The sequence below is a fragment of the Sus scrofa genome, chromosome 11 (genome assembly GCF_000003025.6).
Source record: "Sus scrofa isolate TJ Tabasco breed Duroc chromosome 11, Sscrofa11.1, whole genome shotgun sequence".
Lineage (NCBI taxonomy): Eukaryota > Metazoa > Chordata > Mammalia > Artiodactyla > Suidae > Sus > Sus scrofa.
In genome coordinates this window covers 52,447,822-52,470,847 of record NC_010453.5, presented here as the reverse complement: position 1 = coordinate 52,470,847, position 23,026 = coordinate 52,447,822, and the positions used below count along the sequence as shown (strand labels likewise).

General features: G+C 36.5%; 2 long non-coding RNA genes across 3 annotated transcripts in view; one reads left to right on the top strand and one right to left on the bottom strand.

The window, feature by feature from the left end:
• LOC110255835 overlaps positions 1-23,026 on the top strand; it is a 542,938-nt gene that overhangs the window by 481,940 nt on the left and 37,972 nt on the right. The window lies entirely within an intron of this gene.
• LOC106505319 overlaps positions 1-23,026 on the bottom strand; it is a 63,823-nt gene that overhangs the window by 14,843 nt on the left and 25,954 nt on the right. The window contains exons 4-6 of one of the 2 annotated variants that reach the window (XR_002336708.1): positions 22,289-22,410; positions 21,221-21,330; positions 608-790 (exon numbers count right to left, since the gene is read on the bottom strand). This is a non-coding gene — a long non-coding RNA (uncharacterized LOC106505319). The remainder of the gene's footprint in view (positions 1-607; positions 791-21,220; positions 21,331-22,288; positions 22,411-23,026) is intronic. The other variant, XR_002336709.1, reaches the window with a different exon arrangement.

Sequence of the window (23,026 nt, the reverse complement as noted above, 5' to 3'; positions counted from 1 at the left end):
CAACTAGTGTCCATGAGGGTGTGGGTTCGATCCCTGGCCTTGCTCAGTCTGTTAAGGATCCAACATTGCTGGGAGCTGCAATATAGGTTGCAGACGTATCTTGGGTCACACGTTGCTGTGGCTGTGGCATAGGTGGGCAGCTGCAGCTCTATTTTGACCCCTGGCCTAGGAACTTCCACATGCCATAGGTACGACCCTAAAAATATACAGATGTGTGTGTGTGTGTGTGTGTGTGTGTGTGTGTGTGTGTGTGTATTCAGTTCCACTGAATTGATTGATGAGACCAAACAGGATATCTGAATTCAAGGGGAAATTTTGCCAGAACTTTCCCAGCTATAAGAAAATCTCAGTACATCACCAATCCTTGTTTATACTCCCTCCACAAGAACTGCAGAGAAAGAGCAAGAAAGGGAGCTATTCAGGAGGAAAAGAGAATATAGTGAGTCCCTGTATTAGGATTCTGCAGATAAATAATACAATAGTGTGTATATACATATATATGCATCTCATATATATTTAGTATATCATATACATGTTATTAACACAGTAAGGTTCATTAAAACACGGATTAGGGAAAATATGATAGAATCTTGGTTACATCACTCACCTGAAAGCACAGTTTCCTGGAGATCATGACGATACTGCCCCTCCAACTCACAATGTCATTAAGAGAATTAAATGAGATGAGGTATGTGGTGCTACTTTGTGAGCTCTAAGCCTGACACAAGACAGGGTCTCATTCAACCTGCAAGGTTTCAAATTCTTCCATATCCAGGCATTACTCGGGCTGCTGAAGAAAACAAGACATTGACAGCATGGTCTCTGACCTCTAGGGACTCAGAAATGTAAATAAAGGAATAAGTGCATTGGGTTAGAAGCTACAAATAGTTCATAAGGGTAGAATGCAAAGTGTACCTGGAATTGGGGTAGAAAATAAAATTATAACTGTAGTTCAAGTTCAGATTGAATCTTACACATCCTGAATGGGAGTTTGGACTTTTATACGAAAGGGAGCTATTAAAATATTTGTAACAGAGAAAGGGCCTGATCAGTTTTATGTTTTCAGACACCCCCTTTGGCAGTAGAATAAGATAGTACTCTGCAGAAGACTCCAAGCTCAATGGATTGAGGAATGTTAACTCATGCCTATAACTAACATAGTGTTGGTTTTGGACATATATCTAATATAAATGAAAATAGTAATGAAACTATTTTAGCCAAAGTTTCAAACCTATGGTGGTAGCTTAATATTTTATCTTCACAACTGTGTGTTTCTTTTTCTGATTTTTACAAGCAAATGTTCTTATCTCTAGTCAAAATATATAGAGCAACTAAATCACAAAGATTGAATGACATAATGTGAGATAGCTGCTAGCCCTTTTCAGAGGCAGAAATAAAACTCAGTATAATTCCTTTCTAATCATCAGTGCCGTCTCAAAAGCCAAGTAACAGCAGAGTAACTGCTCTGCCTATAGACAAACAGAAAATCTTACTAGTGCCTGATGGTTGGTTGTCTGATGTGGCCTTGGATGTCGGATGTGTTATGCTGCCTCCTGGTCCTGCTTAACACCTGACCCAAGACAGGGGAAGGAGTGTATCTGAACACATCTATAAGTCTTCTCTGACCTCAGGGACCTACTACAATGTCATCTGTATTTCTTCTATAGGAAAGAAGCATATGTCAGTGCTGGTGCCAGCAGTCACAGAGGCTAGTAGAGTCTGATTTTTGCTAATAGAAGCCTTTCTGTCCTTGTCGCTCTTGGAGGTCTCTTGTCATAGTGTTGCAGTGGCAAGGGGGAAATTGAGATGCTTATATGTGATGTACATGGTGAATGCTCAATAATAGCCTATTTGTCCTATCCTAGCTCTGCCTTAACAGAAGTCTGTGCATAAGCAATTATAAAACAAAGACTAGTCTTCAAGTGAAAAAGAGATGAAAAAAATTCATGAAAGACATGAAAAAAAGAGATTATATAGTTTGCAAAGGATAGCTATATATTATATAGAAACTGAATGAAAAGTAATAATGATTATTTTGTTTCTCTAAGATCAGTAATACTAAAAACATGAAAAAAATATAGTCCATTTGTTGCCTTGGATGACACTCAAAGGAGGATATGTAAATGAGAAGGAATTAACCTTATTTATGTTAAAGTTAATTTAGATTAATTAGCACACCACTCCTGTCCTTTAAAGTGCTGTATCAGCATTACCACTTCTATGAAGTCACCCAGAAACACTCTACACAATATGCAAAGTGCTGTTTGAATTTATAATCTTAGATAACTGATTAATCTTGTAAGTATCAGTTTTCATCGTCTTCTTTCCACAAAATTTTTAGAACTGGCAAGCCGAGTCTGATGATTTACTCTCAGGTATTATTCTGTGCCTGTTTGCTCTGGGCAAAACTAGACTTCTCAATGAGATTGCAGCTTTTCATGTTTCTCAGAGCTAGCATAGTACTAAACCCATGGATGCCTGATTTAGGAAAGCTGCTTTTATTTTAGATTTATGTTCTATCACTTGTTAGTCGATAATCCAATATGCAACAGTAACTCTTCTGGTTAGATTTATGAGGGTAGTACTTCTAAAGACACAGTCAAACATTTTGCACAACTGAAAGATTCACCCTCTGAGTTTCATGAATATCTTGTGACTTCAATGCTATACATTAACTGCTGTTTTTAAAAGGTAATATTAACTATTTGAATTATTGACTGCATTATATGCATATATTATTACAAAATGAAGATATAAAAGTTAAAGTTTTGCTCTGTTTAATATCTAAAATGCCAAGAAAAATTTGCTCTAAAGGATTATACTTTTTCTGTAACTAATTATTGCACATAGCAGATGACAATGAAGTAATACAACAGAAGGGATAGCTGTACATTTATACCCTACAGGCACTGTAATATATGTTAAACATAAATTCTAATTGCAGGGTGAAAATGTCTTTTTAGTGCTCTCTACTACAGGAGAAATTTTCTGCTTAAAATGCTCAATAAGGAGTTGATCAAAAGGCCTCTGGGAGACGTTCCCATCATGGCTCAGTGGTTAACAAACCTGACTAGTATCCATGAGGATGCGGGTTCAATCCCTGACCTCACTTAGTGGGTTAAGGATCTGGCATGGCCGTCAGCTGTGGTGTAGGTCACAGATGTGGCTTGGATCCCATGTTGCTGTGGCTGTGGTGGAGGCCAGTGGCTACAGCTCTGATTTGACTTCTAGCCTGGGAACCTCCATATGCTGTGGGTGCCCTAAAAAGACAAAAAAAAATTAAGATTAAAAAAAAAAGGTCCTCTGGGCTTTCCATGCCATTTCCCTGGAGACATTGGATGTATCTTAAATGAGAAATAAAGTGGCAGATGGGACACAAAATTTGGAAACAAGGGTCAGATTCTCTGCAACTGATTTTCAGAAACATAAAATATACAAATACATACTACAAAAAAAGAACAGAGCCAAAAAAAGCACATGCTATATGACAAGATAAGTTGAAAGCTCTTCCTGCTGAGGTATTATTTTGTTTGGCTTATGGGATAGGTGATAATCTTTTAAATTTAAAAGCACAATATGTTGTCATTTGTACTCAGTTATTTCTTCCCAATCCAATGAGTGCAGCTGAGCTTGCTACATTAGAATGAAGAAATGTAGCACCAAATCAAGCTGTGGATATAGTAATTATGGCTGTATGGTGGCTCTAAAAGACACAATGAAAAATAGCAAACATTCTTTTTCTTTTTTTGGCTTTTTCTTTTTAGGGCCACACCTATGGCCTATGGAAGTTCCCCAGGCTAGGGATCAAATTGGAGATGCAGCTGCTGGCTTACACCACAGCCACAGCAACGCGGGTTTTGAGCCACATGTGCAGTCTCCGCTGCAGCTTGTGGCAACACTGGGTCCTTAACCAACTGATTGAGGCCAGGGATCAAACTCACATCCTCATGGATACTAGTTGGTTTAGTAACTCTCTGAGCCATAATGGGAACTCTGAAAAATAGCAAACATCTATGAAGAGTCTTATAAGCCCAACTACCTTGAAAGCTGCTAAGAAAAAAGGTGAGGGGAGGGTTATAGCTCCACTTTTGTTTCTGTATAGGAACACTTAACTTACATTTTACAGGGAAGCATTTTGTAAATACAATCTAAATAAGGAAGTTAATAATAAAAATGAGGTTTTTCAATAAATTTCACTAAAATAGATTTTTAGGAAATTGATACATTTAATAAATCTTTTTTTTTTTTTTCGTCTTTTTGCTATTTCTAGGGCCGCTCCTGCGGCATATGGAGGTTCCCAGGCTAGGAGTCGAATCGGAGCTGTAGCCACCGGCCTACACCAGAGCCACAGCAATGCGGGATCCGAGCCACGTCTGCAACCTACACCACAGCTCACGGCAATGCCGGATCGTTAACCCACTGAGCAAGGGCAGGGACCGAACCCAAAACCTCATGGTTCCTAGTCGGATTCGTTAACCACTGCGCCATGATGGAAACTCCGCATTTAATAAATCAATAAAATCTATAACATAGATTCACTTCAAATCAAAAATAGTAAAAATTATCTTTTATACTCTAAATTTCAAAGCCTAGAAGAAAGTATTTAAACATAAGCATGTAATTCATTATCAATACATGAGAATATAAAAAAAATCCGAAGCATAATAAAACTGCACAGTAGATTTATAGGTTCATTTTTGTGGTTTATGGATAGTTTATTATCTACTTTTTACTAACCTCAAAAGAAAACAGTGTCTTTAAGAAACATCAACTTTCATATTAAATCAGAACAATAAACAACTCAGAGAGATAAAGATAACTTCATTAATGACGATAGGAAACTGGCTCGGATATAAGTAATTTCCTACTCTTATCTTTTGTTTTCAGTCTCAACTTCAAAAGAGTAATGAGAATCAGCTTTCCTTCCCAGTTCCTCTCAAGGCTCTTTGTAAATGTAAGGGGGACGTTTTAAACGCTATGTAATGTTTTAAGTTGACATTTGGGAAAGAAATACATCACTGTGTTTTAAAACATAGTATTCATTTCTACTATGTCCTATCAACAGTATAAATAATTACTGGAAAGGAAAAGAAAGCCATGACCTCAATCACTATTCAGCAATTAAAAATAAGGATACCAGTTGGTGATCGTCTGTTGCTATAATACATGCTTTAACCATAAGAATTAAGGGTACAGATATCTAGGACTCCATTTATTAACTGTTGAGTATTCCATGTGAAATGATGATGATTTCACAGTCTTGAATGTGAACCGATTTGCACGTGTTCCAGGAAATAAGCCGGTAGCCAAGAGTATCATAAAGTTCGGTAGATTCATTGTTAACAGAAAAGTATTTTTGCTGAAATATAATCAACGTAGAACAAAATTGTAAAGATGAGTTCTGTTAGAGGACTAAGCTTAGTTTTTCCTTCTTTTTTTCTTTCTCCCTTTTCTTCCTCTTCTTCATCTCCTCTCTTCACTTTCTTTGGTTTTTTTTTTTTTTTTGCTTTTTAGGGCCGTACCCACAGCATATGGAGGTTCCCAGGCTAGGGTTCCAATCAGAGCTACAGCCGCCAGCCTACAGCAGAACCACAGCAATGTGGGACCCAGGCCACATCTGCGACCTACACCACAGCTCGCAGCAATGCTGGATCTGTAACCCAAGGAGTGAGGCCAAGGATGGACCCCGCAACCTCATGGTTCCTAGTCGGATTCGTTTCCACTGTGCCATGGCAGGAACTCCTCCCTTCAATTTCTGAGACCCTTCCCAACTCTAAGGATCTTGGAACCATCTGAGAGTTAAGAACCAGCAACCCCCACCCGTCACCGAGATTCCGGTTCCCAATAGCATTTACACCCCTTATAAGCTCTTCCCCTTCACCTGGCAACCCATGCCTCTCCTGCTCTCAGCCTTTGTCCTAGCCTATAACACCTCATGCTCGGCGTGTTTACACCCTTTTCCTCTACTTGTCAATGTCCGTCTCTTCTCCAAGAGTCCTGGTTCCCTCATTAAATATTTCCAGATTCTCTCAAATAACATGGTTAATTCAGGAAATAAAAAGATGTATATCTTGATATTTTAGGTACTTGTGGTGATGTTAAGGCGAGAAATGTAGGGCAGAACCATGTCAGAAACAATTTGGGGGGTAAATCAACAAATTTGAACTTTATCATGGGAGTCATGGAGTGCACGAAGGGCTTGACCCAAGAATATGTCATATTCCTATTTATATTTTAGAAAAATTCCTCTAACTGAAAATAAAGGATAGATTGGAAGTGAGGAAGATTGGAACCAGGGGTAACATTTTATCTCTTTCAATAATTACATATATACACGTAATAGGCTATGGGCTTTTTAATGGCAACCTACATCTTATACATAAGGATTTGGGTACAAAGCGACACTGTCCAAAATTTATACTTGGAAGGATACTAAACTTTGATGGCCAAGTTTTGTGACAGTTAAAAGTGGATAGGGACCAAAATGTTGTGAATTTTTCTACAATTAATTCAATACCTTTCCTTTTCTCTCTCTCTTTCTCTCTCTCACACACATACACACAAACACACACATTCTGTTACACTGAAATTGGCAAAGCTGCCTTTTGTTAATCAAACGTTAAAATGATAGATGAATGTATTAAGTGTCTATGTAACCATACCTATAATTGTTTATGGCCTGGCAGGCAACACGTTCTGACATAGACCTTGAAAACAGAACATTTGGTGACATTTCTTTGGTTCAAAGGTTGACATTGTCCCTCCTTGCTTTCCCCCAGCATTCTTCCTCACAACATTTAGGCTGTCAAAGATCTTAGTCTTATTCATTTACAAGGAACATGGCTCAGTACTTGTTGCAAATAAATCTAAATTCTATAAAATAATTTAAGGGTGAAAAAATAATAAGCAAAAGACTTTCACTAACCAAATAGTAACAGAATAAAGGTCATTTAACAAATGAAAATTCAAATTCTTTCTTTTTTTTTTTTTTTTTTGGCTGCACTTATGGCATGTGGAAGTTCTAGGGCCAGGGGTCGAACCTGCCACAGAAGCAACCTCTGATCCACAGCAGTGACAATACCAGATCTTTAACCTGCTGCACCAGAGAATTCTAGTTTCTTTTTAACACTCAAAATTATCATGAAAAATTCAGTAAATGAGAGAAACCAGGAGTGACAGGTATTAAAAAAATAAACCATCTTTTATCTGAAAATTGGTGGATAATTATACCACACATTTATACATGCTCACATAAACCTTACATGCCCTAGTACTTTGTGTGTATATATTGGAACTACTTCATATGGAACAATTGTGGAATCTGAGACAAATATCTAAACAAAACCAAGGGCAGTTTTATATTTCTTTTTCAATAAACTTGACGAAGTTTTTATGAATTTGATTTAGTCCAATAAAATTCATGGGCAATATCAGTACCAAACTAGATGCTTTGGAGTCTAAAGAGATTAAGATAAGGCCCTATAGTCAGTGCTTGTCCACAGAAATGCCTTCAAAACCAGAACAGAGAAAATGAAAGTTAGGCTTTTTAATTTAAAAAAATTTTTAATTGATATATAGTTGATTTACAGTGTTGTGTTCATTTCTGGTGTACAGCAAAGTGACTCAGTTATACATATATATACAAATTCTGTTTCATATTCTTTTCCATTATGGTTTATCACAGGATACTGAGTATAGTTCCCTGTGCTATCGAGTAGGACTTTCTTGCTGATCTATTTTATATATAGTAGTTTGTACCTGCTAACCCCAAACTCCTAACTTATCCCTCACACACTGCCTTCCCCTTTGATAACCATAAGTTTGAATTCTATGTCTGTGAGCCTATTTCTGTTTCATAAATAAGTTCATTCATGTCATATTTTAGATTCCATATGTGATATATCATATGGCATTTGTCTTTCTCTGACTTACTTCACTTAGCATGAGAATCTCTAGTTCTGTACATGTTGCTGCAAATGGCATTGTTTCATTCTTTTTTATGGTTAAGTAATATTCCATTATATAAATATAGCACATCTTCTTTATCCATTCATTCCCAAGAGTGGGAATCCTGGATCATATGGCAACTCTACTTTTATTTTTTTAAGGAATTTCCATACTGTTTTCCATAGTGGCTGTACCAATTTACATTTCTGCCACCAGTGTAGGAGGGTTCCCTCTGCTCATCCTCTCCAGCATTTATTTGTAGACTTTTTTAATGATGGCCATTCTGACTGGTACCTCATTGCAGTTTTGATTTACATTTCTCTAATAATTAGCAATGCTGGGTATCTTTTCATGTACCTAATGGCCATTCTGTGTATCATCCTTGGAGAAATGTCTGTTTAGGCCTTCTTTCCCACCCCCTAAATTGAGCTTTTAAATCAGGCACATTCAAGGTTTAAATTCCACCTTGACCATATAACATCAGTTGACCTTGAGCAAGTGTCTCAGCCTGTCTTGTACTCTGTTTCCCTATTTGTAAAATGAAGATAATAATGTTAACCTCAAAAAATTACTGCAGAGATAAAATGAGGTAACACATGTATTACACCTAGCACATCTAAAGGCAGTGCATGTACAATAAAAGATAGCTATCATGTGGTTGCAAACAGAAGAGGAAACATGAAAGCCCTTCAGAGAACAAAATAGTTAAAATGTGATTATTTCCAGGAGGAAGAATATTAAATAAGGACGATTTAGAAAGATGATTTAATAAGGCTGTCCTCTGTAGGTTAGATTTTAATATGCAAAATTGATGGAAAAGGGAATTTCAGGCAAAGAAAACATGTCAGAATATTTGGATGTTTTTATATGGGCAAGTGGTGCTGTTGGACTGCAGTGAATTTGGGTGTAGTCATGAAGAGTCTTGAAAACCATGCCAGGACCTATAATTCAATTCTTGAGGAGCAATTGACATGTTTTGAACAAGTAAATATTATTACATAACATTTTTTTTTCCTTTACCAAGATTTTTTTCTTCCCATTTTGATTTTTAAAGCTAATGATCCTATCAAGAATAACTAACAACTTATTTTTCTCCTCAAAATTTAAATTAAGATTATATATAAACATTTATCACAATCCTGTAATACCTTTTTATATGCTTGTGAAAATTATTTTTTAGCCTTATCAAAGTTATTTTAACAATTTTGTCTCAAATATTCTGGTAATGAGAACTAGCAGTCATGGACGAAACATTTTTAAAAATGCTTTATAAAAAAAATATTCCCTAATCTGAGGATGCGATTTTATCAGAGGCCCCCAAATTTATCTGAACTCGTGATGAACCATTCTTCCTCTCTTCTCCGTGGAAAAGCCTCTTAGGTCCTTCTGGAGCAGACTAAATTTCCCCACTGCTACATAATAAACACCGGCTGACCCCCATCCAATAAACATTCAACGGAAAGAACACAGCTGGTGTATGAAAGAGAAGCTTACTCACACATTTCAAGATAACTTCCGATTAGATTCATCCTTAGATTATTACAACCCGAACTGTTTCTGGCTTGAATATAAAACATATTGAGCGATTCAGGAAGGAGCATGTATTTCTGAATGCCAGGCGCTGTGTTCAGCCTAGCAGGAAGGCCTCTTATCTCTCAGGGGCTTGTGGAATAAAAGTGAGCTGTGCATCATCGGCTTGCCGTGGGCTCCCAAACCATATCCAACTGCCCGGGTCATGCTCTTCATTCAACAGATGGAAAATATTGCCTTGCAGCTCAGTGCCAGGAAGGGAGGCTCCTTGGGAGAGGTGAATAGGGGCCCACAGAGGCATCCAGGCCGTGTGCATTCCAGTTAGGGGTTAAAGGTCAAGGAAAGTCGGAGTTCACTGAGGCAAGACAGAGAGAAATGGCCAAGCTGCTTTTGTGATTGATGGTCAGTGGAGTGCAGAGGAAGAAGAAAAAGTTAGCACAAAAAGACATTTTAGTGTGGAACACGAGCATTGACAGTGACTATCACAGCTCCCTCTGTGGTGATTTATTGGCTCTGAGGCAAATCCACTCATCTCAGGTTGCTAATAATATGCAAACCATGGAAAAACGCTCAAAAATAACAGAGTTCCTCACAACCACCAAAGCTCTTTTACAGTTTTGCTTCTTCTTTTAGTATTTTATGTCCTCACTCAGTATCTAAAGTCCTCCATCTGAATACAATTGCACGCTGCCTGAGTGGAATTGCAGTTAATCATGAGTCGTCTGTCCAGCTTTCACTAGCTTCAAGGTTTCCTGGGCTTGTATCTCTTTCCTAAGCTACACTTTAATGTGGCTTCTTTGGTATTTTCTGACTTTACTTCCTCCTCTTGGTATCATATAGCATATCAGCCCTCCCCAAAATGATAATGACAAGTGCAGACCTAAGGAGCCAATTTGATATCTTACAAATCCAGATGATGGTGCTCCATAAACATACTCCACTCCACTGAGGAGAAAACTACAGTTCGAGAAGACCTGTTCCTATTCCTGAATGGCTTTTACATTAAGTCATGAGTAGATCAGTTTCCAGGCAAAGTACAGAACAGGTAGCATCAATTTCAGGTGGCTGCTTGAAATTCCTGAGCAGTCTAAGAAAGACAGATTTTTTTTTTTTTTGGTGGAATGTCTTTATCTACATTGAATGCCTTTTGTAACAAAAAGTAGATATATGATAAATAGATGATAGTAGATGGACAAATAGGTGATAGATAATAGATGAGAGTGACAGAAGATAGCTAGCCATCTAGATGATAGATGAATAGATTGATGATAGATAATAAGTAGATAAATAATGGATAAATTGATAATAGATGAAAAATAGAAGATAGATACTAAGTAGATGATAGATGATAAATAATAGATGTATAGGAGATAAATAGATGATAGACAGACAGATATAGATGTATGGATAATCTTTCCCTCATAATACTGTAAATTGCCATTTAGTCTGTGCTTACTATGTGTCAGACACTTTACATTTATATTTACTTCTCTTAATCCCTTTTTAAATCTATGAAGTAGGCTCCTTTCCTGGCTCCATGTTTGTGGATATAGAAACAGCGTCCCAGTTTCAAAGTCACACTGTCACCACATGGCAGAGCTGGTGGACCCATTCAAGCAGAAGCCAAAAGCCCATGCTCTTAACTTTTTTTCATTAGATGAAAAGACTCAAGGTATGAATCTAAATCCAAAGACCTTTACTCCCCTCTGACCTGAAGAACACATACAGAGGCCCCTTACCCTCCTCAGGAGTTCGACAGACTTGCATTAATGAGCTGCAGTGCTGAGAATGGGACCTCATAGTTAGAGTTGTTCAGCCAGGCTCTCCAGGCATACATGCTCCATGCAGCAACAACCCAGTTTCATCTTTCCTCTTCAACATCAATGGTCTTTACATTTCTTTGTGGTTTGTTAGTTGCTTACTTGCAATAATCTACCATATCATAGTGAAAACAATTAATCTTTGATGCTAAGATATTTCAGTCAAGCTGTGTAGAGTTCGTGTAGACACCTAGGAGAATACTCATAGGACTGACCCAGTGTTCTGATCAGTAATTCTTTTTTTAACATGAGCACCATTTAAAATGTATACATAACTAGAATTTTTTTTTTAAGGTCTGGATTTGTCCTTGATACACTAAGCAAATAGTATATTCCACCATGGTGAGTAAAAATATGAACTGAGGTACTGACACCTTTTTCACAGTAACCACTGGCAACAAGATCAATGAACACTGTCAATGTTATGTTTGCAAGGAAGTCTCCGTTATGTTACTTCAGGTTGTGGAGGATTTTGCATCAGAAACAGCATAGATAAAAGGGAAACAGGAATCGCCGCCAGGTCGATTCGCAAACCTGTAGAACCAGGACACATGAGAGTGAAGTAGAGGATTAAATTGGGTTTTAAAATATCTTCACTTTGCTGGGAACTTTTCTTGCTACCCAAACCAGGGATGTGCTGGTGTCACCTTGAAGTAGGCAACTGCAGGGTAGGTTAGTTCAAAGTTTTGACCTCATCTTGGCTCTTGGATGGTAAAATCATAACCCTAGTTTTTCTTAGCCATTCAAAGCATGCTTCTTCACCACAATGCATAAAACAGAAAAAGAAAAGGTAACTAAAGTGTTAGGTATTCAAACCTCAGTGAGCAATATTTCAGAATTTTACATATGTGCAGCTATAATCAGCATCTTTCTATGTGGCAGATTTTATTTTCTTAGCTTAGTTTTGAAAAATAGAATCCTGTGTTTAGAGAGCAGATTTATGAAGGGCTATCAAAGTCCAAATCTCTTTTAGTCATTCATAAGAAAATTCCTTACTAGAGAATACTTTATCAAGTCATACATTGGATAAAAATGACTTCCCACTTTGTCTGAGAAATATTTAACCTAAAAACCATCACTGTATTTTAAGTTTTAATATTAACTTCCAAATTTTGAATAAGTTCTCCATCTGCTTAGATGTCTGAAAAACTGGAAGGTGGGTAAAGCAAGATTCATAATTCAGTTGGTCAAAATTTGTACCTAGACCTTGTAGTATAATACTGGATTTGATGATTTTTCAGAAGAAAAGAAATCCAGTGTTATGGTCTAATGGAGGGAAAAAAAATTCAAAAAGATTAAGGAAATAAACCATTGTATGAACAAGGGGGAATATTCAAGTTAGGTATCAGTAATGTGAACATCAATACATCACTGATTTAAAAAAAAAAAAAAGATTCTGTTTTCAGCATGGAGCTTACTGTGAGCCTGAGGTTCTCTCACAAGCAATCCTTTCTATATTTCCTCTCAATGGGATCACCCCCCACCACACACACACACACACACACACCTCTCTCCTCACACCCTCCCCTCTCCTCTCCTCTTCCCTCCCTCCCTCTGTGTGTATAATTACCATTCTCCTCTCCTGCTCATTTATGTGTTGAAAAACAGTTGACAATAACCAATATAAAATGAAAGCATTTAGAGGCAAAGGTGGCTCTTACCACTTCCCAGTCCTGGTAGTGGTAAAGATGCAATTAAAAGATTTTTGGAAAAATTATTTGCAATCTTAAGGCCAGCTGATTCTTTCACCCTCTGGTAAATTATAGCAGGGCTTTTTCCTACAATTGTTGATAGACTGGGTAGGATAGGATCTCAGATGAAAGTAGGAGAGTGAGACTGAGGGGACTAAGATATATTCTGTGCATGTATCCTTCTCTAGAATTAGTCCTATTTGATAACCTTTTCAGGAGAGAATAAGGAAAAGAACACACCTGCAATGCTTCTGCCATTTTTTGGTCTTGTTTATTTTGTTTTTATAACTTCCATACCCATCCCTTTGTCCTACATAATGCTCTATCTATATTATTTCTATTATCTCCACCCCTTGGGGATACACACACACACACACACGCACACACGCACACACACACACACATTGTATGTGTATACTTATATATAAAATGTATATAAGTAGGGTAAAAATAAAAATCAGTTTGAAAATCTAAAAACAGATGTCACATCTATGTTTCCAAGAGGTTGTTAAATAAAAGTTAAGCCCAGTGTATTATTAGCATATGTTTTTACATTAACCATATCCCTTTACTTGCCTGCTACAAATCCTTTCCTATTTTTTTGGAAAATTGAAAACCCTGTGTATGGTATCTGTGTGTGTGTGTTTAAGTAGAAATCTTAAAGAAAAAGTTAGTACATGTCTCTAATGCATGAATAGTTTTCGAAATGATCATTGAAATCATAGTTAGTAACTAGAATTTTGCATCTGCAATGAAGTATCATGAGAATTAGAATTAGAATTAATTACTATCAGTTAGAAAATAATGGGCACCAAAATTATTACTTACTTTCCTCCATCTCTGGCTCTAAAAAGAATCAATAGAGAAAGAACCTCAAAGAAAAGTACATAATCAGAGGGAGATTAAAGGATAAAACTGCACTAGCAAGCCAATAGCAATATCCACTGCAACATTTTGATGTGATGCTAAGAGCTGAATGTTTCTGTCACATCCTTTCTCCCTAGGTCCCCATCTTCTTTCTGCAGATCTCTTTGTCTAGGACATTAATAAGTTCTGGTATAAAAAGTTTGATATTGACAATAGACTCAACATGACCCACCTCTGCCAAAGTGAATATGAAAGGTTTGGACCTGTTTTTCTAAGAATTTTCCATATTATATGTTAAAACTAGAGTCACCTGGGTTTACTGTAATAAAGAGATTTAAAAAAAAATCTATGTGGCAAAGACTCCCTTATAGAAAAGAAAAAAAAAGTTGACAATAACCAATATAAAGTAAAGGCATTAGAGGCAGAAGTGGCTCTTACCACTTCTGATGAAAAAGAATTTATGTGTAGTAAAATCCTGGAAACAGTAATTAATCTGTAAGAGCACAAGCAGACAACCATTGTTTAATTTAGAAAATGAATGACTTGGAGTTCCTGTCATGGCTCAGAGGAAACAATCTGACTAATATGCATAAAGATGCAGGTTTAATCCCTGCCTTTCTCCGTGGGTTAAGGATCCAGCATTGCTGTGAGCTGTAGTGTAGATTACAGATGCAACTCAGATCTGGCGTTGCTGTGGCTGTAGCGTAAGCTGGTGGCTACAGCTCCAATTCGACCCCCAGCCTGGGAACCTCCATATGCTGTGGGTGCAGTCCTACAAAAAAAAAAAAAAAAAGAAAAAGAAAAATGAATGACTTGAGTTTTCAGTAGTAGTCTTCCCAGCATAAACATAGTCAACATTATCTTGGATATCAAAGAAAAATAACAATGATATTAATGCCAGTTTAGTGTGATTAATAAAAAATTAACAATTCTTTTAAAATGGCTTTTAGATCTTCTAAGAGTCACTATTAAAGAAAGCAGGGCTGTTATGATCACACATTGTTTAGGTCAGTGGATCTTAAGTGGGATCTCTGGACTACCAATATCTGCATCCTCTGGGCATCTGTTAGAAATGCCAGCTCTCAGACCCCATGACTGAATAAAAAGTTCCGTGTAATCTAAAAGAAAATAAAACAAATGAACAAACACACCAGAAGAGAAGCCCACTCGTAGATACAGAGAGCAAACAGGTGGTTGCCTGAGGGGAGGGAGATAGACGGATAAGAGAGAAAAAAATGCAATTATGTGAGGTCCTGAATGCTAATTAGCTTGATTGTGGTGATCATTTCACAGTGTGCCCTGATATGAAGCCATCCTGTTGTACACCTTCCTTACATAGAATTTTTGTCAATTACACCTCAATACAATGGGAAAATGAAAAAAGTTAAATTTTTTAAATAATGCTTGGGTGAGGCCCAGTAATCTGTGTTGTAACAATCCCTCCAGGTGATTCTGACTCCAGTAATTTAAACCATTGGTTTACATAAAGCCACAAAAGAAACGAAATTATTATTTTCAAAGAAAACCAAAAAAAGGTTTTTTTTTTAATCACAAACTAATTTTGTGAGTATGCTTTCTCGCGAGTTCAAGTAAGGATAAAGAAACACTGTGTTAGGTATTAATACTGCCTTATTTTGGAGCATTTTGCAGTATATATAAAATATTTTTCCACAAAGTACCGCACATTGTTGTCCTGATAACACCCATGGATTATTTGTCAAAACATCGTTATAACAGGTCAACTTTCTAGAGATAGTAAAAGTATCAGCAAAGTCATCTCTATAGATTAGTGATAAAATGACACTACATCCAAGAAAAACATATGATGAAATATGAAAAAAATCCTGAAAGGATAGTGCCACAATTCAGGGAAGGACAGGCCTGGGTATACCTGATGCTTTTTTTACTCTTTTCTTTTTTATTTTTCTAGTCTTCATATTGGGTGACCTGCAGTTACACTCAGGGATATTGTCCAGAGTATAATTTTTCAACAACGGGAAAAAATTATTGTAACCATATTACTAATCCTTGTGACCTACATCCTTCATAAGGAGAATTCTGAATGAAGCTTTAATGCCTATGAATACTTTTAGCTCCGTGGCCTATTCGTTATCCCTAGGAGGTGGGTATTTAATCTGTCAAACATTTGTAAAACACCAAAAGCAGTGTGGCCTTTGACCTGGGTCACTAAAATTGTACCCCATTCTAGTGATTTTTGATTTCACCCAGCAGGTCCCGTACATTTGCACCATGCCTTATGAAGCATTCAGGCAGAGTATGATCTTTGACTTCTGGCCACCTGTGTCCCATACTTTTTGTGTGAAAGAAATAAGTGACAGGCTTAGAGATTAAGTCCAGTCCTCTCTTTTTATTCAGGTGTATTGCCAGCTGAGCTGAATGACCCGTGGGTACTTTAATTTATAATATTTTTTTAACTGTTATAACTTGTAGCAATGCATGTGTTAGCGACAAATTATCTTACTATTCTGTCACAAACAGGCTCTATTCTTTGGTAAGTAGGTATATCAATCCAACGACAAGAAAAATCGAACATCGTGCGTGCAGACACATACATATACATCCTGAAGTACCGCAGGTGTTTTCCATATTAATGTCATCATCACTGTTTTTAAACCAAGGGTCTTTGACATTTTGGAATGCTTTCCGTGGGTTTACAAGAAGGTTTTTGGATTATTACTATTCCAGAACCTATCCTGGGGATAACATTTGGAGATTCTATTGGGAGCAAGTTTCATTTTATCAGGGTTAAGAAGTTCTGTGAGAATCTACAGCAAAAGGACCTCACTTAATAAAACATAAAATCTCAGTTTCTCCTCAGTTGCTTATCACTTAAATTCATCCCTTCAAGGGATGATTATGGAATCTCCAGAATGTACTGATTTTAATGAATGGACAATTAAAGACTGGGAGTAGGAGAATAAATTACAAAGGCGAACTGAGGTGGTAACAGAATTACAAAGGCGAACTGAGGTGGTAATATTTTATTTTTAATATAGGTGTGTATAAAGTATAATGTCTTCCATATAGACTAAAGGGCACATTTATAATATCTAGATGCAATGGAATATTTAGCTGATTTCCTTCTTTTTACTATCTTATTTCAACATCATGGATGAAAATTGAAAATTACACTTTAGTTTCAAGTCATAAACCTTAACCACATAGATAATATGCTCCATTATTTGTTTACAAAAATTGAACAAATGTTTATTATGTACTTGGCCTTGTCTCTTAATATACATTAGATAGCAGCCTATTTCTACTTTGGCAGAATTCTGAATACCTTTTACCCTTTAAAAAAAAAAAAAAAGATGGGGGTTCCTGTTGTGGCTCAGCAGAAATGAATCTGACTAGTATCATTGAGGACTCAGGTTCAATCCCTGGCATCGCTCGGTAGTTTAAGGATCCGGCGCTGCTGTGAGCTGTGGTGTAGGTCACACACACGGCTCGGATCCGGCGTTGCTGTGTCTGTCGTGTAGGCCAGCGACTACATCTCTGATTCGACCCCTAGCCTGGGAACCCCCATATGCTGCAGGGATGGCCCTAAAAAGACAATTAAAAAAAACTCCATTCACACACGTACATATATTTAAGACTATTTGGGAGTTCCCGTCGTGGCGCAGTGGTTAACGAATCCGACTACGAACCATGAGGTTGCGGGTTCGGTCCCTGCCCTTGCTCAGTGGGTTAACGATCCGGCGTTGCCGTGAGCTGTGGTGTAGGTTGCAGACGCGGCTCGGATCCCGCGTTGCTGTGGCTCTGGCGTAGGCTGGTGGCTACAGCTCCGATTCAACCCCTAGCCTGGGAATCTCCATATGCCGCAGGAGCGGCCCAAGAAATAGTAACAACAACAACAACAAGAAAAAAAAAAAAAAGACAAAAGACTATTTGACATAATCTTTACATGCACCACCTAAGAAAATAAGACGTTTTATTCATTTCTGAGTGGCGAACCTGTCCTTACAAATTTGCAAGGGTTCTTTTGCTCTAAGAAAATTATCCAGGCATCCATTTTCACCAGGGAAAGTTTATACAGTATAAATTCTGCATCAAAGTATTTTCTAGGAATACAAATCCAAATAATTATGTAAGCGTACTGCAATATCATACCGAAAATAGATGGATGGAGGAAGGGAGTGTATCCAGGGTTGAATTTCCTTCCTTTTACTTCATCACCTCCCTCCCTACCCTTTACACCTCTTCTTTTTTGTTCTCCTTTTCTAATAATTCACGGGTGGGAACTGCTGCAAGTGTGAGAGTTTAAAATCTGCAGTGTGATGATTTGATGTACATGCATATACATTGTGAAAAATGACCACAATGACATTGATGCACACATTTATCAGTTCATGGGATGAAAACATTTAAGTTTTACTGTCTTAGCAAATTCCAATCCTACAATACAGTGTTATCAGCATGTATTGGATCCTCAGAATTTATTCATCTTATAACTGAATGTTTATATCCTTTTACTGATCATACCTATTTCTCCCACCCCTCAGCCCCTGGCACCTGCTTTTCTGCTGTCTCTTTCTATGAGTTGGACTTTTCCTACCCTCTGTCTATCTCAAACTCTTTATTTTTATGTACGATTTTATGAGAAACCAATGAATCTTAGATAATAGGAAGGCAGGATGAAGTTGACCACTCTTGGGCCTGTGCTCTGACTTTGAATGTTTACTGTCAGCGAGCAAGTAGAATAATGGGATCCATGTTTTTTATTTAAGGGACAGTCAGAGAAATTGAGAGTGGGAAGGTCCATTCAAGCAAACTGGCATGGCTATAACATATCATTGCAAATTAATTTACCAGAATTCAGTGTTAATACATCACTCTTGAGTCCTTAGTTGATGGTACGGTATGATGAAAAATGTATCTTTCACCTGTGTCAGAGCCTACAGAGCTGACAGCCATACCCTAGACATTTATAACTTCATTAAGGTGACAAATGTCACCTAATGAGACCTCCTGGGAAGTGATCTGGTGTATATTGTCCACAAGGATATCTAGACATCAATAATAGGTGTGCTTGTTTTATTATTTTACCCAGGCTTATTTTGACACATATTTGGCATCAGTCAGTGTATGAAAGTATTTTAAGTTGATGCCATTTAGTATGTATTTGACTAAAATCTTAAGGCCATAATGATAAAATAGAATTTACTGATAAAACATTTTTTGCTCACTGTAAAGAAAAAAAAAACTGAGAAAATCTTTGCAAAATACCTTTAAAATCTGTGCTTCTAAATGAAGAGAAAACTTTTAGTAAGAATTTTTATTGTCTACATTATAAGAGTTCCCACTGAGGTAGAGCAAATCAGCAGCATCTCTGCAGTACCAGAAGGCAGGTTCGATCCCCACCCAGCACAGTGGGTTAAAGGGTCTGGTGTTGCCACAACTGTAGCATACGTTACAACTGCACCTTGGATCTGATCCCTGGCCTGGGAACTCCACAAGATGCAGGCTGACCAAAAAAGAAAAAAATAGTAATACTAATTTATAGTAATTGTATGTACCAAATAAATTTCTACATACTTTTTTTTTAATTATAAAGGAGTACTTAAATGCATCCATGGCAAGAGACACAGTTCTGGGTGCTATGGAGAGTACTTTAAAAAAATGAAACAGTCCAGTGCGGGAGGTGGGCCATGATAAATAATTGTCATACCCATGTTAGGATAAATCACTAAGAAGAGAAATATTAAATCCAGATGGGCTCAGGAAAGGTATCTGGATGGAGATTGCATGGATGGAGACCGACCTTTTTGGAGGACAGCAGTTCTGTTCTGAGTCATGTTCTGAGACACATCCATATCATGCACTGATTATAAGTTTTTCCTCTTTATATAGTTAATATATCTGAACTGTACTTTCAGCATCCCTGACTCTGCCTAGTTTAGTCAGCCCCACACAGATTTGTTTCATTAAGTAAGCCATATATTGGAATTTTGTGTGTCCGTATGCTGACCAGAATCAACAGACAATCTCAGATGGCTCAGGCCTGCCTTTCTGAAGAAACAGTAATATCTTCCAAGGTGAAAATTGAGAGCTACTACTGGTGTCTGATTAAATTAAAAAAAAAAAATCTATCTGGCATTACAACCAAGTATTAGTTGATCAGTACTTGTATTATAATGTTGGCAGCTTGAATTTTATATGATATGTAACACAATTCCTTACAGATATTAGACGCTAAGGAATATTTTCAAAAATAATTTAGTGAATTTTAATTGGTTTAATATAAATATTAAATATATACTTTTTTCATAGCTTTTCAAGTACAAAGGAGTAAATAAGCCATGTTTTTATGGTATAGAAAAGATTAGCAGAGGTTGTCTCACCAATATTTTTGTACCCATGAGGCTGCAGAAGCAGAAAGAACTCAACCGTGATCAGATTCTCAGGCACATTAGAATTGGCCTCACATCATTGCCACAATGATCTAAGCTGTCCTCATGTTGAGAGTCCAGCAATTCATCCTGCTTATTTGTCCTTAGGTACTTGCTTGGGAAACTGACTCAGGATTATGATATATGATTCTCACTTCTACATCTATTCATCTAAAAATTTTTACCATGATCCAGCATTTGGTTGATGAATCCAGCTTTATTAATTGTATATCACACAGTGTACTATTTGTGCCTTTCTAATTTAAATTTTTTATTTTCTGATTCTGTACTTGTCCTTGTTCTTAACCTGAAAGTCCTTCTTAAACTTTCATAGCCTCCTGGTTTGATATTTTTTTCTTCTTTTGAAACAGATTCTTATGTTTTCATTCCTTACACATAGGCTTGTTTAAGGAGTTCATTTGTAAGCCCTGTTATGTCCTCACTCCCAACATTGTTTTGATTGGTGATCAAAGAAGAAGCAAAGCCAACTCTTCTCAAATCTGACCTCCACTCATCTGAGCATTTTTAAATTAGCATATTAACTCATCCCAGTAACTATTAAGACTCAAGCATTTTATGCTTATTTTATAACTATTATGTGATTCTAGCAAAATAAAAACATTAAGTCCAAGAGCTAAAATGAAAACTTTTCCAAGTGTAGATATAATTTTCTTGTGTCTGTATGTTTTTCAATGATATAAATGTTATCTTAACATGAATATATATTACCTTAAATATATCATAGGGAAAGTAATAATAATAATATTATAGGGGATAGATATTTTGATGAGGAAGATATCTTGAACCTGTTTGACAACAGGTTCATTATAAAGTTCTCAATATTATTGCAATGAAATTTTACTTCTTATAGATACTGCCACTTAATAAATGAATAAATAACAAGTTCTATGTTCCAAATTGATGTTGCTTATCATAAAATAATTACTTTGCTTACTTTCATAGTTGAGAGAAATATTGCTCAACAGAGGTTTTTCAAGACAATTCTTCCACTGTGTCATTAATAGTCATAGTTCCTGGTTTTCTTTCTTTGATTCAGATGAAGCACTAAAAGAAAGGCCACAAGCTCAGAAATCACCTTATAAAAGGCAGCATGACTTGGGTTCTACAGCTTTTTCCATGAGACAGGAAGCGATTGAATGTCTCCATGACTTTATTGAAAGTTTTTATAAGTCTAGACAAAAACTTACGCAGAAACTGTTTGCAACTCTGTAACTACAGGACGCATGTATGCAGAATGACTCTCTGTGGAGAGTCAGTAATTCCAATCAGACTCCTGATCTCCAGGACTAGACCATTTATTTGTTTGTAACATAGTTACAATTCCAAATATTTGTAGGTCTTAATTTAAGCCTCACTAAACTGAAGATTTCATAAACTAGTAAAAAAAAAAAAAAAAAACTTGGTATTCTTACTTCATTTTATACTTTAATCCACTTATAACACCATATTATAAGTTGAAGTTTTGATATTTTCATGTTTTGATTTTTTTATCTGCATGCAAATAGATTTTATTAACATTTAAATGGGAGGACTATTGCATGGAAATGTATGGTATTTGAAATGCTTTTCATAAGACCATTACATATATTAAAAAAATTCTCTACAAAGGTGAGGGCAAAGTATTAGGCAGTAACCAAAATGTCTTCATAAATCATCAGTAGTATTTTATAATTGATTGCCCATTCATACCCTTGAATTTCCCCCTAAATAAAGGAAGTAACAAATTTATTTGGCTCTTGGTAAAGTTTGGTTTAATCTCATATGTGCTATATCTGTCATTAAATCAGTATTGCTAGACCTAATAAGGTTTAAATGGGTTATCAGAAGAACAGAAAGTTATGTTACTTAGGATAAGTAACAGAAAACAGTCATAGTTAGTTTAGGTAGAAAGTGAGAATTCAATATAAGGACACAGAAATTCTCTTGGAATAAGTGAATGCCTCCCAAGTTTCTAGAATCAGAAATTGACAAAGTTTCAAAACTCTTCACTACCCCTGCTTACCTCTTATATGACGTCTGTTTCACTATTTTCACTCTAAGCAAATTAACTTCCTTTGCTTCTCTCATCCAGAGGGCAGGTGGATCATAATCTTCCAGGTTATGGGTTCAGCCTTGGTCTCAAATCTAAATATTAGGGAGAGATTATTATTAGGTATTTGGTACTTTCTTCTGACTCAGTTATTTTAAAAGAGAGGCCAAGGTCATGTTCTTCCACACAGGGAGGCAGTGGATGTGGAATAGAGTGCATGCACGTATCGGAGATAGTTTTGGGGAAAAAGCAAATCATGATAACTGAGTCATTATTATGATCATTATCAGATTTTATCAGCACATTAATGAAAACACTTTCATCACTATTTTGAAAGGAGCTCTCATACAAAGAGTTGCCCTATTAATTGAAAAACATAAAGACTAGATAAACATGATTCCTATGCTCAAAGTGCTAACAATTGGGTGTTTGCAGTACTTGATAATTTCTCTAATAATCTGCTATGAGATTGTCATATGTTCACCACACAGAATAAATATTTAGTAACTTAAACAATAGCAGATATTTACTTTTTAAATGTAAACATAATGTACACATAGTTACATGTGTATGTTTACTAATAATGGTTCATTAGACCAAAAAAAAATCAATGAAAGTTAAAATATTTAAGAAGTCAGGGAAGCATTAACTTAGGAATTGCTGCTTTACAGATCCAGGAGGCCTGTCAGATACAGAAAGGTTGCTTCCTTA